We start from the raw sequence: 18414 nt of genomic DNA, 5'->3' as shown, positions 1-18414 counted from the left end.
ATTTTTCTCAAGCCTGTATTGTGCAATTGAGACAAACCATTCATCATTATTTCCTCCGATTTGACTATAAACATGGCTGCGCAGTGTATGAACGCTAAAAGAAATGACTCAATCAAGTGGCAGAGTGCAGCCCATAAAATACAATATGTATGTTTAAGCAATAAGGCACGGGCGGTGGTGGTATACAGCTAAGAGCTGTTCTTAGGCATGACATTGTGGAGTGCTTTGACACAGCGCTTAGCCGTTGAATGTATACCACAAATCTTTTAGCCTTATTATAAACCGGTTACCAATGGAATTAGAGCAGTAAAATGTGATGTCAGCCCTGGACTCTACATCCCAGCAGAGCATGGCTAGCCTAGTGGTTAAGAGCGTTGAGCCAGAAAAAAATATTATTGGTTCTAAAATCAAAACCGTAGACAAGATAGTTAACCTTTATTGCTCCCAGGTCGTAGCTGTACCAACTGGTAAAAAAAAACTGCAATGTTTTAGTCATTCCCATCTTGGCTTATGTGTCCAGATTTTTTTAATTTCTGGCTGTAAGACACATCAGTCTTGATGGGACCACGTCATCCAAACCCTCAGTTCAATACCACCCTGCACACAACTATCATCAGAACCCCCTTATCTTCCCCCAACTGTGGTTGTGAATTGGATGTTTAACCACACAGACCCTCAAAGAGGAATTCATCCTTCTGAACTAAGGTAACCCGGAGTAAAATCTGCTTCACTCTGCTTCACACCAGACACGGAATTCACATAACAGCAGGAGAATAACTTCAGCAACCCCTGAAGAATCCCCTCATGTGCATTTTATCAATTCGTCCATGGTCTAACAAGTCGTCTAATGTGGACAGGCCGAGTTCCCCCAGGGTTCCTAGCACCCGTCTGGGGAACCAGTGACCTACATCATAAGAATACAGTGAATATTCTTGAGTGGTCAAGTTACAGACTTGACATAAATCTACTTAAATCTGTCAACACTTCTGCCTTTTCATCATCCAGAATACCTTGACAGAGCTTTAAAACATTTTGTAAATAATATTAGATGTTCAGACATTTTACAGACTTAGGCTGGCAGGAGACCAGACTAGGCAGCATTGTGATAACACACCTGCTGAGGACAGGGCAGAGTGCCAAGGGCAGAGTGCTAGTGGCAGTGCTAATAGGGAGGGGCAGGTGGATTTGTTCTTCATCATCAAGATAGGCCTAATCAACCAGGGAAGTCCTAAAGTCCACCAATACCAGGAAAGATATGTTAACTTTATTTTATGTGTCTGTTAATGTACTACAGTATAACCAGCACGTATATACTTCATCGTGGGGTTAACATTTATAGCGTGGTAGCTTGTGTTTGTATACATGTACATTATCTTCCAGCAGATATAGAGGTAGAGCACGCACCGGTCCGAGTCCGAGATAGGATTGATCTTTGTGCATGTTCCGTTATACACGTGGCTGTGGCAGGGATACATTAATATGGGGGGAGATTATATAATTCTGCTTCGGAAATAGATGTTTGAGATTGTGGCTATCACTCAAGGGGTTTGCACTCCATATACAAAGTTCTATTCACACGTAAGCTACCATAACACAAGAAACGGGGAAAGCATATGTTTATAGAGGTAGGCTATCGGAAAATACGCGAGGGACGGGGCCATAATCCGCGAGGCGCGCGCCTACCTACGGCCAACCCGTGCTCTGGCTAAAGAGATATGACGTGAAGTGAGATGAAGCAAGGCAAATCCCCCTTGAAGCAGAACATAGCTAACAACCGGGCGACGGCTTGTACAGGCGCAAATGTTTAGAGAAGGCTACCTTGGTGTATTGTGTAAAGAAAAACTGTTGATATGTTACGGTGACTTGTTGTTTGAGTATATTCCATTGCATCAGATAGAGAAGCGGTTGCCTGAAAATGTTCAATCTAGGCAAAGATTTCCTCGACCGTCTCTTAGATAATTCTATGGGGCAACACTGAGAAAATCCGCGCAAGAAGCAAGACAATTGTTCAGAGCTTGCGACGGAGAAACGAAGGAGGTTTCTAGGGAAACATTCAAGTGGAACATTCAAGTTATTTCCAAGGTAAATTCTTAGAGTCGCGTATCGCTGTTTTAAGTTTTCATTCGTGCATAGCTCATACCAATCTGTAAAAATCATATTCTAATTTTCTGTTTTTTCTGTAACTGCACATTGCATTTTCTACATTATTTCAATAGACTCAGTTTTGTCATAGACTGCACGTACGTTGTTGAAATGTAAATTTGTTTCCTGTGTTTACATCTAACGCGTTCTGCCTACAACTAAAACTACCTTTACTATAATTATGTTGCAGACAGAAAAGTTATTAACAAGTAACCTATTTGATGCAGAATGTTGTTGGACATCCTGAAAATATTGAAACATTAGAAGTTGTATGAAAACATCTGAAAAAGCATCACGTGCATTTCAAAACACAGACATTTCATTTCTTAAAAAATAAAAACCTGACGGTAGCCTACCCCTTCTAATGCATTATGAGAACACTGCGTACACTATGAAGTTCTCTGATGTTCATTGAGAGTTTATTAGTACCAGCTATAATGATAATTAATGCAGAGTAATGCAGAGTAATGCAGACACATTGTTTTATAAGAGATTAGTAAACAATGTACTGTAATTGATTTATGTTTTTATGGTATACAGGTATTTCAGAATTGAGTTTTGTGAATCAGACCACACGAATACTGCAACACCACTCACCAGGGAATTAGCAAAACGTCATATTTGTACAAATTTACAGATAGAAAAGCTGCATAGATTACCATATGATACATAATACTTATAGATACAAATGGAATTAGGTGCAAGTTGCTCACCATATAAGGTGACACAAAAACAGTTGGGTAATGTACATTGGGTAAGCATGTGCAGTGATCAAATAGCAGCTAAGACAGTTTTATTTTGAATGAATAAGGGGTGACGAAAGTGGCAACAATCTTTTTTAATTCATACAAGTCAGTTGCAACATAGAACTGAAAAGAATGACGGCAAACAAAAGTGTTGACTTTACAGGATGACCAGTGAGAGAAATCTAGCAGAGCGCAGCATTCTGTTAGGTAGGCTGCTATTGAGGGCTTGTAGATAGGAGAGCAGGGATTCTGGAGTCATATGTGCAGTGAGGGCCAGTTTACCAGATTGTAAAGATCACAATGAGGAGTGTTGTAGGATGTGTTGTGGTAAAATCTATACGTATAATGTCCTGAGGTAAATATTAACGGCAAGCCTGGACTGGCAGTATGGTCATTTTAACAAGACATGTTTTGCAGTGTAAGTAAAGGAGGCTTTGTTGTGAAATAAGAAACCAATTCTAGATTTGAGTTTAGACTGGAGGCGGTTGATGTGGATCTGGAGAAAAAGTGAATGGTCCAACCAAATACCAAGCTACTCATAATCAGAACCCAGCACCAGACAGTTCTTAACAGTGTCTTAGTTTCCTGTCAGGGCACTTCATTATGTGACAATCCAGCGCACAGGTTAACCAGTGTGAAAAGCGAAATACATTTTGCATTTGATTATGTTCAAATTGACTACTAGACTAATAACAACGGCAAACAACAGAAAATATATCCTTTCCAATAATGTATATCCCCCTCCACTCTCAAAGGAAGAAAACTACCTAATTTGATTGTTTTGGGAAAAAAACCTTTTGGGATTATGTTGACTATTTGGTTTTGGAGTAATATTGTAGTGGGGAATATTTTGGAAACCACCGGCCACATTTTTAAAACTTTTCTTTAGATACATTCTTGGTTGTACTGTGTGTGTTTGATGATGTCCACATGTCCTTCCACACATTTTAATTTGGTAGTTACCTCCAGATCTGAATGAAGGTGCAATCTGTAACTTCTTTCTCTTTTTGCAATAAATGAAATATCAATTAAAAACATAGTATATCCCGAAATAAATAACATTTAAATAAACAGAAATGCTGAAACATTTAAGGAAGATTCTTTGTGAAACTTTTTGCAATGCTGAGGGAATTTTTGACGGAGCATAATTTATTTCCACAAATCAACGAGATGGGCACCATCTTTAAAACATATATTTCTACTATTTATTTCCAACATTAAAATAAACATTAAAATAAAAAGAGAAAATGTATTTTGAACAAAATCCATGATATTATTTAGAGTAACGATCAGAGATTATATTTCTTCAGAGATTACTTCCTTTTCTCTGTCAAGCTCTAGTCACAGACCCATGAAAGCCACCAGTAACCATGTCCCAATTGGCACTGTTAACCGAAATGTTCATGCATACAATTATCAACAACCATACATCCTATACAAGCTGGTAATGTGTGGAATGGAGTCAAATATTAATATATTCAAATACTCATCTTTTTGACACATTCAACAATTGAACCAAGCTAGATGCTCATTATAATATATACACTCCATAAGGCTTTTTATCTGTTGTTGTGTGCGACAGGAAGCCGAGCCTGGAGAGCATTTGACCAGTAACCAATATCTTGCTAAAACAAATCCTGCTGGCAGGTGAAAAATCTCTCATTCTGTTCTTGAGCATGACTGTTAAACCAATCTGCAAAATAACAAAATTATGTAAACATTTTAATGTTATGAAGAAGCTTGAAAGCGTTAAACATTACAGGCAAAGTTATTTGAAGGTTTATGTAATGATTCACTATAGGCAGTGCTTGTCCGTGCACATTTGAGCTTGTGTATGTCTACATATTCAGGTGGACTTAAAGTCTTTGTTTTGCAACGTTTGTATATTTGTGTCCATCTATCTACCCACTTAATACAGACGTCAGCCTCTGTGACCCCCTCGTGCCCTTTTTGTTGTCGATGGAATACCTCGGTGTCCCCGTCTGCCTTCCTGCATCGGTACGCTGCCTCAGGGCGGCGGTTACCATGCTGATACTTACATATAAACATACCTTTCCTGTATGATAAGCCTTATCAGCAGTTAGGGGAAGGCTTAGGACATTTAACGTGTGTCTCCAGACTCTCTGCTTTGGACTAACGATGCCTCCAGTGACACAGGGAAATATTCTGCAAGGACACAGGGTCGTTTTGCTGTATTGAAGCAGCAGTGAAGTGTAAAGAGAAATACTGTCAGTCAACTTTTCAGTGCAATTGAGGTTGTTCATTGTTTAGGCAATTTCTATTCAACAGGGTGGAAATGTGTGGCACATCGTTTTGCATTTGCAATTATGTTCGGTAAATATTTTCTTTGCACAGTCAAATCCTGATTATCATCATTGATAAAGAAGAGTAAAAAAGACTGTACTAAATACACAATTGAAAAAGAAATACGGTGTATCTTGAAAAAATACACAGTTGATTTTTTTATTATCACTAATAAATAACACCAATATCATTTATGACATTATATTACTTAAACACTATTTAGGTAGCGAAAAACAAAAGAGCTTAAAACCAATCGAACTGGGATTTTACGCGTGCGTATCTTGTTCCCAGACTCATTTAGGAAAATTATTTGGGAGCAAAGTTCATGGGCAAGAAGTTCAAGTTGCCACAAAATTTAGACCATTTTGATGGAGTGATGGAATCACTATCCACACCCACTTTGCCAATCACCGACCACACACCACCAAAGAAACATCCTCAGCCTACTAACCAACTACCCTTAGACAAGGCTGAGTATAACTTATATAATTCTCTACCACAGAGTCGGAGGGCACACAAAACCAGACAAAAGATTCAGTGTCAGCAAGCTGGTATGACGTGATGCACTCTGTCAATGTGGCCTGACCATAGTGGACGTGTTGGTATGTACGGCACGACCAATTCAGTTCAAGTATGAGCAAGTCCATGTAATGCTTTGTAGGTTAGCAGTAAAACTTTGAAATCAGCCCTAATCTTTATGTAGCTGTGTTAATGTCAGGGGAATGTAGCAGGAGTTTACCTTCGATAAAACCATCTGTGACCAATGGTGGCTGCGTTTATTCATTGCATAGAAACCTAAAGTCCACTAAAGATCGAAATGTAGAATGTTTGTACAAACATCAAGTTTCTTTCTTAGATCTGTTTGTTTCACAGATGGGTTGCTAGATGTGGGTCCTACATCTAGCAACTATGTTTCAAAATTAAAACATTTCCACCGTCCACTTATAAAATACAATACCCAATATAATACAGTGAACCTAATTTATACCGAATGTAAGCATACAATATCCCTCTGTGTTTCAATGATGTGTTTTATACACACATTCTTACCAGACTTACACAAATGTGCGCACACACACATACATTTTGACTGATTGCATTTTTATTGACAGAGCTTATTAGAGCCAATGTAAATTCAGCTTAATTCACCGTAACGGCTGAAAAAATCTGGTTGAAACAAATTCATTGCTCCACATGCCTGCCAGCATTGATTTTTAATTGGGTTAATGCATTGGCTGGACTTATCTGGTATATCGCAACTGTGGTAAAAGGTGCCAGGTCAGTGTTTGGTTGGACCATTCTGCGTGTATTGTCTGAAACATTGAAATAGCCTATTACTGTCCAGATAGGAGCCATTTGATTGGATTGATTGGATGATGATTGTCGCTCTTGCCTTTAACTTGGAATGGATTTCTCCATTTTAAACCTGTTGTGTGAACTGTTCTGCCAAACAGTGACATTGATTGATTATTTAAGTGCAAGGGAAAAACTGACATCAATAGGGGACCGCTGCTATGAATACCTGTCCTTAGAAATACCCGTTTGCACAAACGGTCCCGCTGAAATATGTCTTCCACTTCTAAACTAACATGTACATTGCTGTTATTTTTCATTTTGGTAAATACTAATACTGTTACATATTGTGATATCGTCCTTCACAATAATTGTATCGTATCATAATGCCTCAATATAATTTGTGTGCTAGTTTGCTGTATCCAGATCAAAACTAATTGTTTTTCCTTTAAAACTTTTTTCTGGCTTATTTAATTCTGAGTTTGTGTTCAGCAACTTTACTTCCATGCCTGGTCAAAACATCTCTTCAACATTCTCATTCTTTCTCTTACTCTGGTGAGCAATATTTGGAACATTGACAAAGAAAATCACGCTTTTGAATTGTAAATGATATAGATTCATGAGAATGTTAGGAATGTCAGTGCAATGACAATATGCTACTATCATATTTTGGAGATGGCAATTCCTAACTCAAGCAGTTACATCTAAGTCCTTTGTATTCACTAAATTTGTCATCAGTTCTGTCCTCTTAGCACCATTCTACAGGATGATTTTCATTAATATAATTAAACTAAGCACTAAATACGGACATGTTTGGATTTTAACAATTCTGACAGCTGATTCCTGTCCTTGCTTTTGTGACAAATTAAAAGACATTATAAAAATGGAATGAAATTGATCAGATAATGATCTTGTTTTTCTTATTTATTGTTGTGTATGTGTGAGAAACACAACGCTACCGAGTGTTTATCTTTTTGAAACAGTGTGGTTGTGCACTAATTAGTAGGTGTCTAATTAATGTCCAAGGACTGCGGTGCTTCTCTGGTTAATTATGGTTCAGTTTGTTCAATTAGTTTGATCTGCTTGTGGGGGCAGCAAGTGAGTGCATTGGAGTGTGCTCACTTGTGTGCTCTTGTGCCCTTGTGATTGGTTTTAGTTTGTAAGTGTACTTTAGCTATTAATATGTGTGTAAATGCAACCTGTGTTGTGTGTGTGTGTTTAATAGTTCAGTGCAGCTCTCTGACCCAAATAGGTATTTGTACTGGCCCCTGGCTGCTGGTTTATCCACACACCTCAGTGAACTGTGAAATCTGTTTGCACCATATCGATTTTGTTTTCGACTATATATTGACAGAGCTTGTCAGAACCACTGCCCTGTGCTCTTCTGAACACTCTGAAAAATTATTTTGGTGTGCTATGGAGGATGTTGCTACGGTAACGGCATAATGTGATGCGGATGGAACTCTGATTGGTCAGCCCTGATACCAGTTAGGTACCAGGAGGCTTAAAAATGCATTCTGGGATTTTGGGGAATAACATTATTGTAGCTGTCCATTTTGACCTGGATGGATAATATATTGCTTATATGTTCCTAATCTATAACTCAAATTAGTATATTTGAATTCACTTAGCCATTCAATTCCAAGTTTGTAAGAGAGGTTGTGATGACATGGGACAGCAACACCACTTTTACATCCCATGGACAAAAAAATCACAGAATGTATCTCCAAGGTAAACATGGAAATTATGTTTGACATTCCTTTTCAAGAAGGAAGAACGCCCTTCTTGTAAAGATGATAGGAAAATAACTAAAGATGCACAAATTCTATACTGGTATCAGAAAGTTCCACTTTAATATTGAGAAAGTTGTTTATAAAACATAGTATCATGTACAATTCAGTCATGCAAGAATTATGGCAGTCATAGCACATCAACAAAATGAAAATGGCAGTATTGGATCGAGTACTCTGTATTGGCAGATACTCAAAAGTTCAGTACTCAAATTTGGTATCGACAATTGGATGCATGCCTGAGAAGAACTTATTGAACTTGATGATATAGCCCAATATCAGTGATTCAGTGTTCTATACCTCCATCAGACTCTCAGTATGACTTGGTCAATTGCAGCTATAGACTGGTCCTTCTGGTTCTCTTAATTTACAGCAAAAATTGTGAAAGATTCGTAGGCTGGATTTGAACCTGCAGGCATCTAGTGAAACTTAAAGGGAAAAGAATCTCTGCTGACACCTTCTCTTGTCTGTCTTATAACCTGCAGAGACGAAAGCATTGTCGCAGAGAAAATGTTATCATCCTTTCTCTCTAGCACATAATTCTATATTGACTTATCTGTTTAAACACACTGGTGAATGTTGAATATTTAAAGGGAAATAATTAAAAGACAAAGTCAGGAAGTGTTGATAGAAATGTACATAAATCCCGCTTTTGGTAATGACATACAGCCAAAATCCATGAAGGAAGTAAATATTTACAGAAGATAAGAGAAAATAGAATATTGATTAATTAGATGGTGCCACAACCGGCCCCATGTGGTGTAGCTCAAAGAGGAAAACATCTTAATTTCAGGTACAGTGGATATAAAAAGAAAAGTCTACACACCCCTGTTAAAATGCCAGGGTTTTGTGATGTAAAAGAATGAGACAAAGATAAATCATGTTAGAACTTCTTCCACTTTTAATGTGACCTATAATGTGAACAATTCAATTGAAAAACAAACTGAAATCTTTAAGGGAGAAAAATGAAAAATAAAAACCTTACAATAACCTGGTTGCATAAGTGTGCACACCCTCTTATAACTGGGGATTGTTATGGACATTTTGAACTAAGGTACATTTGAGAAATGTCTGTCTTTCTATTGCCTGGTATGTAAATCTTTACTTTGATTGTGACGCACATGTCTGTATAATATCAGAGGATTATTAGGTACTTTGACCATGTTTCTCTGCCTAGACCAAGAAGGGTGTCTGTCCTTTTGTTTCTTAGGAATTTGGTCCTAGGGGGGAAGTATGGTCAGTTGGCCCCTTTAGGTAAACACAACAGTAAACATTATGTCAGGAAGGATAAGGTGGGGGGACAGCCCTGCCTTTGGGTAAAACCTATGTGACACAAGACAGATGGGCAGCATCTTACCACAACCCTTTTTCCACCATAAGTACTGATGACTGTTCATGTATTAATGACTCCTCGGACAATTATTTTGTAAGCATTTGACATGTCTCTCTATTTGCATATAAACTGTTAATTGTGCAAGATAATTTTGTCTGTACTTCCTTCCTTCTTTAAGAGTTCTGATCGATGAAATTGCCATCACAGGATGTGGCTGTGTTCAGAATTAACCAATCACATTAAAACTCATGTTAAATAGACGTCATTACACACCTGCCATCAATTAAAGTGACTCTGACTAATCACAAATAATGTTCAGCTGTTCCAGTAGGATTTTCCTGACATTTTCTTAGTTGCGTCTCAGAGCAAAAGCCATGATCCGCAGAGAGCTTCCAAAGCATCAGAGGGATCTCATTGTTGAAAGATATCAGTCAGGAGAAGGGTACAAAATAATTTCCAAAGCATTAGATATACCATGGAACACAGTGAAAACAGTCATCATCAAGTGGAGAAAATATTGCACAACAGAGACATTACCAAGAACTGGACGTCCCACCAAAATTTATGAAAAGACAAGAAGAAAACTGGTCAGGGAGGCTTCCTAGAGGCCTACAGCAACATTAAAGGAACTGCAGGAATTTCTGGCAAGTACTGGCTGTGTGCTACATGTGACAACAATCTCCTGTATTCTTCATATGAATTGGCACAAAACCTTCAGGTGTCCATTAGAAAGCTGAAGATGAAGAGGACGTTCACCTTTCAGCATGACAATGACCCAAAGCACACATCCAAATCCACAAAAGCATGGCTTCACCAGAAGAAGATTAACGTTTTGGAATGGCCCAGCCTGAGCCCAGACCTGAATCCAATTGAACATCTGTCAGGTGATCTTAAGAGGGCTGTGCACAGGAGATGTCCTCGGCGATTTGGACAGATTTGGAGCTCTTTTGCAAAGAAGAGTGGGCAAATATTGCCACGTCAAGATGTGCCATGATAATAGACTCCTACCCAGAAAGACTAAATGCTGTAATAAAATCAAAAGGTGCTTCAACAAAGTATTAGTTTAAGGGTTTGCACACTTATGCAACCAGGTTATTGTGAGTTACATTTTCCCCCCAAAAAATGTCTGTTTGTTTTTCAACTGAATTGTTCACGTCATAGGTCACATTAAATGTGGAAAAAGTTCTGACATGATTTGTCTTTGTCTCATTCCTTTACATCACAATAACCTGGCATTTTGACAGGGGTGTGTAGACTTTTTATATCCACTGTACGTGGTCATGACTGCAACCGTGTGTGTGTGTCTGTGACCCACGTTTTCTGTGTATGTGGGGATAGTTTTCTAACACACACACAGACAAATATGTGTGTGTGTGTGTGTTTGAATCTGCGTCATCTCTGATGTGAAATGTCACCTTATTTCTGTTTATTGTCTGTCTGGTGCTAGACCAGTATTGTAATATCTTCAGATTCTCTAGCTCCTCCTTTATTTTTGTCAATAAAACCAAACAAAAACTTGAATGAAACTTTATTGGAACTTGGATTAAAACCAAGAGCTATGGTCAGAGGAGACATTAGTAGGGCTACCCACACAAGAAGAATGCATCGGTGGGAAATGATCTCATACACACTGTAAAATAGTGTAGTGTACCCTTGATGTTGTCGGGCTGTTTTTCTTCTGGTCCCCTGGCACTGGTACAGATCAACAGCATTATTAACTCTACTCTTAACCAATAACGTGTTGCCTCATCTTGGAAGCTGACACTTGGCCTCAATTGGATTTTCTAGAATGACATTGACTCCAGTCACACACCAAAATCCCCAAAGAAATCAATGATTCAACACAAAATCGCACATGTTCAATGAGCATCCACTTCTCTGGACCAATTTTAAACCTGTGACATCAGTTGAAAAGGGCGGTCAAATCACAGCCTGGAGGATATCAATGAACTGAAAAGATTTTACATGGAGAACTGGTGTAAGATCCCTCTGGATGTGTCCTCCAAGCAAAGGAAAAAGGCTCAGTGCCTTTCTCTTTGTGAGGGCTGGGTGCATGTTTTGAAAACGGGGTGCCAATCATGTTGGCACCTATCATTTTGTGAGAATAAAATCATTACTTTAACTACAGCTATACTAAACAGTGTTACTATATATTTTATTATCTTTAGCAAAGGTGCCAATCATTTTGAAGGCAATAGCGGTAAAAAGCAATTTTCTAAAATCATTGACCATTAGCTCTAGAATCAGATTTACACAGTGGGCTCCAGGTGGATGTCAGTATTGATAAAAGAGCCTCACTTAAAACCACACGCACATCTAAAGGCTTGCATTACGCTGGGTATTCCTCTACCCATTTAGAATTGGAGAATTGTAATCGAGTCAGCAGGATCTTGACTAATATAATTTGAATAATATAGTAATTCTAACATACAGTGTTAATGATAACGACAGAGCCCACAGGATTGAAAGTGTCAAGACAAGACAACACTGATATAATATTATAAATAAGTGATTGGCAGGCGGCCATTGGCCATTGTTCTATGTATAACCAAAGCCATTTTTTGCTTTGTAATAAAAATAAATAAAAGCACTTTTTTGTAAATGACTATTGTAGCTGGAAATGGATGATTTTTAATGGAGTATCTACGTAGTTGTACAGAGGCCCGTTATCAGCAACCATCAGTCCAATGGCATGTTGTGTTTGCTTATCCTAGTTTATTATTTCAAAAAGCTAATTGATCATTACAAATCCCTTTTGCGATTATGTTAGTACAACTGAAAACTGTTATACTGATTAAAGAAGCCATAAATCTGGCCTTCTTTAGACTAGTTCAGTATCTTCAGCAAAAGCAACTGTGGGGTCAATAACAGGCTCAAAATGGATCGAAAACAAAGAACTTTCTTCAGAAGCTCGTCAGCCTATTCCTGCTCTGAGAAATAAAAGCCATGTGAGAAATTGCCAAAAAACTGAAGATCTCATACAGAAACATACGCCTCACAGGTCTTCAACTGGCATCTTCATTACATAGTACCCACAAAACACCAGTCTCAACATCAACAGGTATAGCCTTCTAGGAAGATTTGCATAGAAAAAGCCATATTTCAGACTGACCAATAAAAACTGGACACTGGACAGAGAAAGATTGGAGAAACAGGCGATTTGAATGTTATCATTGGATTGAATAGGCGTTATCAGTGGTTATCAGCCTCATAGATATGGGTCAGAAGGGGCCTGCTAGCCTACTGGTAGGCTCAGAAGGCTGTTATCATCCATTCGCATGGTTAATTTAGTATTTAGATAATTTAGTATTAAAATTATCACAGTTTAAAGGCTCTCATTTTAATGGTCTTACCTGTAGACTTGTTTTGGACAGATTAATCTAAGTTTGAGGTGTTTGGATCACAAAGAACATTTGTGAGACGCACACCAAATGAAATGCTGGAGAAGTGCTTGACGCCATCTGTCAAGCATGGTGGAGGCAATGTGATGCTCTGGGGGTGCTTTGGTGTTGGTGAATTGAGACATTTGTACAGGGTAAAAGGGATCTTGAGGAAGGAAGGTTATCACTCCATTTTGCAATGCCATTCCAAACTATGCAAGAACTATATAAGGAAGAAGCAGTAAGCTGGTATTCTGTCTATAATGGAGCTGCCAGCACAGTCACCGGATCTCAACCCTATTGAGCTGTTGTGGGAGTAGCTTGACCGTATGGTACGTACATCAAGCCAACAACTTGTGGGAGGTGCTTCAGGAAGCATGGGGTGACATCTCTTCAGATTACCTCAACAAATTGACAACTAGAATGTCAAAGGTCTGCAAAGCTGCAGTTGCTGCAGATGCTAGATTATTTGATGAAAGCAAAGTTTGAAGGACACAATTGTTATTTCAGTTAAAAAATAATTATGTCTAACCTTGTCAATTACTATTTCCTATTCAAAATAATTTAATGTATGTTTTCATGGAAAACAAGGAAATGTCAAAATGACCCCACATTTTTTTACGTTAGTGTATATACAGTATATACAGTAAAGTATTGTATATGCGTATTTAAATAAATCATATTTTATCCCTCCCAACCCAGCACATGCTTCATCCTTTTCCAAGTTAACAGACTCTCTTTGTGAATTAGATATAGCAATGCAGATCCGATTGTGTTGACTTCAAGAGAGGTAGGGCCGGGGGTGTTGGTCACTACATACTATGAATACGGCTTCTCTTATGAGTACAGTCATGTGGGCATCCCCTGAAGCATTGCATGGTCTGTTCACTCTTTCAGGACACAACGAAATCAATCTATATTTATAAGAGCATTTTGTGTGTTTGTGTATGTGAATTAGACACAAGAGCCTACAGCTAAATCACATGTGGACGCTGGCCAGCTATGTTAACAGCCTGTCATGAGAGACTAGTGTCAGTCGTGTGTGTGTGTGGCTACATCTTTCTTTTAGATTAGAGGTAAGACTATTGCTGGGGGTTGAGCAGCTTCCCGTCTCAGATTCTGTCCCAGTGACCGGCACGCTAAATAGAATTAGCACCAAAGTGGATTGCAGCGAAGACTATGTATTAGATGGGTCAGCTGCAACTCTCACGCACACACTCCTGCACTGTTAAAAAACGATTACCAACCAATCACGTCACAGTATCGCCAATTTACAATGCTGTGTCGTCAACATACAGAATAAAATAAGATTCGCTGCAACAGCCAGTCTTGGAGAAGACAAAGAGAATTATAACCACTGTTTAGATCTTTTCAGACTATGAGCAAAAAAGTAAAGATGATCGAAACGTACCTAATTTGACTTCATTATTTACATCCTGTTTCATTTTACATTGGCATGTGGGAAGAGAAGAGTGGAGAGAGTGTTGGGGGTTATTACAGGGGATATGTGTGCACGACAACCTGTCTAGGGCTTTATCAGTTTCAGACATCTTTACATAAGGTATGACGAGTATATTTAGCTGTGATTAGCTACACAAAAATGAATAGTAGCAGTACTTTAGACGTGTAGTGTGTAAAGAAATTCTTCCAGCCAAGGGTGTAGATTTAGGGAGGGACGGTGGGGACTAGTCCCCACCAATGTTAAGAGACAATGCAAATGTCACCACCACCTGAAAATATTTTTCCCTTGTTCACTTCTTTCTACTCCACAATGAGTTATCATTCTCTCCAGATCAGAGCAGTAACTGCCGATGCGAATGCCACTCTGGAGGGGATAATTGCAGTGTAAACTAGGGAGCGAGTCAATGCTCTAGAGGACGTTTATTGTCTGAATTTTTGGTAAGTAAATATAAATAAATGTAAGTGAATATAAACCTATACTGTAAGATTTTCGTTATCACTGAGTGAAAAATACATTAGAAAATCAAGTTATTTTATGTGTGTTTTGTCCAAAATGTATATTATTGCCACAAGCAACTGCTAGCATGCTGGCTGTCAGACATTCACTTGTGTTGGATGGAGACAATTCTGTTGTTAATCGTCGACTTGGTGACTGGAGAACATTATGTAAGATAATTGCTTACATTGTGTTTTAGATTAACAACAGAATGGCAGCCAAAAAAGAGGAATTGATATGAGGACATTCTTCACAAAAAGCCAAAGTATAAGTTGCCACTGCACTACAGTTGTAGAATTGTCACAAATGTCATAAATGTGCCTAAATCACACTGCAATGTGCCATGTCCATCAGGAAAAACTGGACTTCATTGATCTCAAAGGGATCTGCCAACACCTTGTGTCAGTCAACGACAGATGTAGACATGTGATTGGGTCTTTCATATAACAAGAAATAGAAGGTTGCACTTTCCAGCAGGTTGAAGCAAATGTAACGTGCAAGTTAATGATAACAGGAATCAGATAACTATAAAAGCAATTAATGTGAACCTGTACTTGTTTGTAAAGTATTTTCACTCCGTTATTTGCAAAGTAAAATTGCCTATTGTCACAAAAAAGGAACAACCGTATATACACACCTGTGTCACTGCACACTTGAAGAAACCGCTACTTAGTGAAACATTAGCTAGCAGACTACGAATTTGTTTTAGTTAACTACATGTTGAATGTAACTCTTTCTGTAACTAAATTCTGGATAAACCTACATGTTTTTGACACCTCTGCCTAATTCTATTTAGTATATGCTGTGTTGGCGTGTGTGTGTGTGCAGAAAAACGTCCATCAGGGCAGGATCATCAATAGCATTAACCAGTGTTTCCCAAACCAGGTCCTGGGGACCAAAAACAGTGCACGTTTTTGTTTTTGCCCAAGCACTCACACACCTGATTCAAATGTTGCCCTACCACTTACACACTTGATTGACGTAATCAACCTTTCATCAAGTCTTTAGTTTGAATCAGGTGTGTGAGTGCATGGGCCAAAACGAAAACGTGCACCCCTTTGGGTCCCGAGGACCAGGATTGGTAAACACTGGCATGAACAATAGTAAAAATGTGTCCCCACCAATGTCCAAACCAAACTTATGCCCTTGCATCCAGCTCTCTGCAGAATGAACAGGTCCATCTGCCGCTGCAGCTCGCTACATTCTTGTCACAGGTCTGGCAATAAAATATTTTAATCTTCGTACTGTTTAAAATGTTCTCTTTTGTCAATAAGTAGCCTACACGATACATTGGTCTTCACATTGCAATACCCAGATCAGGGACTCACTTCAGAAAAAAGTGTGTGATATTTGTGCAAGAAATCTCTGGTCTTCCTGGGATATAAACTGTATATTAGTGTATCTTCTTATCCCAATGTCCATATTGTCCTCACATTCCCAGCTTACTTTATTAATCTAGTTCCAGGTTCTGAAAGTATTCATAAATATTAATAAAGAAGATCCTTTGTTAGAGTAAGAAAAACTAGAACAGAGGATTATTTGTTTTAAAGTCAAGGGAAAACCATATGTTGCATTGATTTAATCTCCTGGTCTTTGTGGATGACCCAATGGTCATCTTTTTCCCAGATCAGATAAGCCATGTGATAAAACACCTAAAAGAGAACCATTTGGAGTTATATCTGTAGATATGGTGATCCTACTCTGGGTACCAAGGCAACGTCATGTACATTTTTTACTACTGCTGAAGATGAAAAAACTAGATACGTAATCTAAGTGGAACAGCTTTACAGTTAAATAACGCTTCCAGTTAAAGAGTGACTGTAATGCTTTGCGGGCAATATCAATCTCATCTCTCTTTATTTCGAAAAGAAAATTACATGATGATTAATCCGAAGTTTGTTTATCAGTCAGTGGTGAATTGCAGTGGCCAGAGGCCCCCTTCAATCTCTATTACTTTTTTCTTGTCGTTACTTTCCTGAACTGCCATGTGTTCAGTCAAGTGGGGACAAGTTGTTAAAATGGAATTGACTCAGACAACGGGCTGCACATGGACTGTGTACATAATGTACTGTATGGAAATGCAACCTGAATCTTGACCTAAGTCCTTATGATCTAGTCACCACTGCTCTACCTGTGTCTAGCTGGGTTCTAAAAAGAGCTGAATGTCACTGAATAGGAAACTATTTGAAGGAAGTCTTCAGGCAATGATGTGAAGGCAAAATGCAATCAGAGATTATGTCTGAGGTCTAAGAGCTCCAATGGAATGTTGGCAGGGCTGCAGTGTTCCCTGGTTCGGACTGAAGCTGGGGAACTTAATGATACAATGTTCCTAGGGTGAAAGCCATGTGACCTGTGATGCATGTTGCCATGGCAGTCAAACTCTCTTCCTCTGCAGCGTTTCAGACACAGTGGGATAGGATAGCTATTCCAGGTCATCCTTAATGATGGGCTGATCCTTCTCAGGACAATCCAAGCCGTTTGTTGTTGACCCAGACCAGGGTTCAAATACTATCTGTGGTATACATTTTTTTTTCAAAGATATTTTTTTTTTTACAACTTGTTAAAAAACTATTAGATCAATATTGGAGTTAGCAGAATTTTGGAATTTATTAATAATGCTAAAATGAACATTGCTTAATATAAATATTAAAATACGCTCATGGATTTCAGCCAGGTCTGTGCTATGTATTGGAAATTATTTCAAATGATTTAAAATATGTCCAATAGAGTAGATTTGAAAATACAAAAAAATACAGAAATTGTATTTAGATAAGAAATATAATGCCCCCGCCAGATTGTTGCAGTCAATCCAAACAATGATGATGTTATCTTTTTTTAAAGATGAAATGGCAAAATGTTCCCAACTGAAAATCAGACAAAATGTAGAAAATAAGATGTTTCGCTATATCTTTTTGAAAATTATTTGACCAGGTCCTTGTGAGGTCAATCCAGCCTATTGTCAAATAATAATCACCTTTCAGTTTTTCTCGCTGCATTTACGTTGCCCTCAGTACCATACCATAATAAGGTTTAGGGATCTTTCTGCCATCTGGCTGTTCAGAGGAAAGGAGCCTATTATGTTCTTGTGACTGTTGTTGACTGGGCTTCTGTTCATCGGCCACAGCGTCCCTGCAAAGCTAATTGTTGGATTTTAACCCATCCGGCCATGCAAACCTTATATGTGGGCCTCTCTCCCAGACAACTGTTAACAGCACAATACACACTTAAATCGTTTTTTTGAATGAGATCTATTCGGATGTATAGAAACCATCCGTGCTAGACTCAACAAAACCCACAGCTGCATTCAGATACCGACAGCCAATATGTCACACAGTGTGGTCATTAGCAGATTAAGTGGCAGTGTCTATTTTCGGCTGGTTCACGGGTGGGTGGCTATCTGTTGTCTTTACTAATTGGCCTGTTTAGTCAGTTTGCTAGAAGACACTGAGAGCCATTCCTAGGGAAAGAA

General features: G+C 38.5%; 1 protein-coding gene across 3 annotated transcripts in view; it reads left to right on the top strand.

Annotated features, from left to right (window-relative positions):
• Window positions 1-1396: 1396 nt before the first annotated feature.
• Window positions 1397-18414, top strand: part of LOC105019695 (prolactin receptor) — a 31412-nt gene continuing 14394 nt past the window's right edge. Inside the window, exon 1 of one of the 3 annotated variants that reach the window (XM_034289919.1) lies at window positions 1397-2082. The gene's annotated coding sequence lies outside the window, so the exon portion shown is untranslated. Of the gene's footprint in view, window positions 2083-14537; window positions 14888-18414 lie in introns of those variants that run through there. The other 2 variants (XM_034289917.1, XM_029116518.2) reach the window with 2 other exon arrangements.

This window comes from Esox lucius, chromosome 22 (genome assembly GCF_011004845.1).
Source record: "Esox lucius isolate fEsoLuc1 chromosome 22, fEsoLuc1.pri, whole genome shotgun sequence".
NCBI lineage: Eukaryota > Metazoa > Chordata > Actinopteri > Esociformes > Esocidae > Esox > Esox lucius.
Note: the sequence above shows the minus strand (reverse complement) of the source record. Positions and strands in the feature narration are given on the sequence as shown.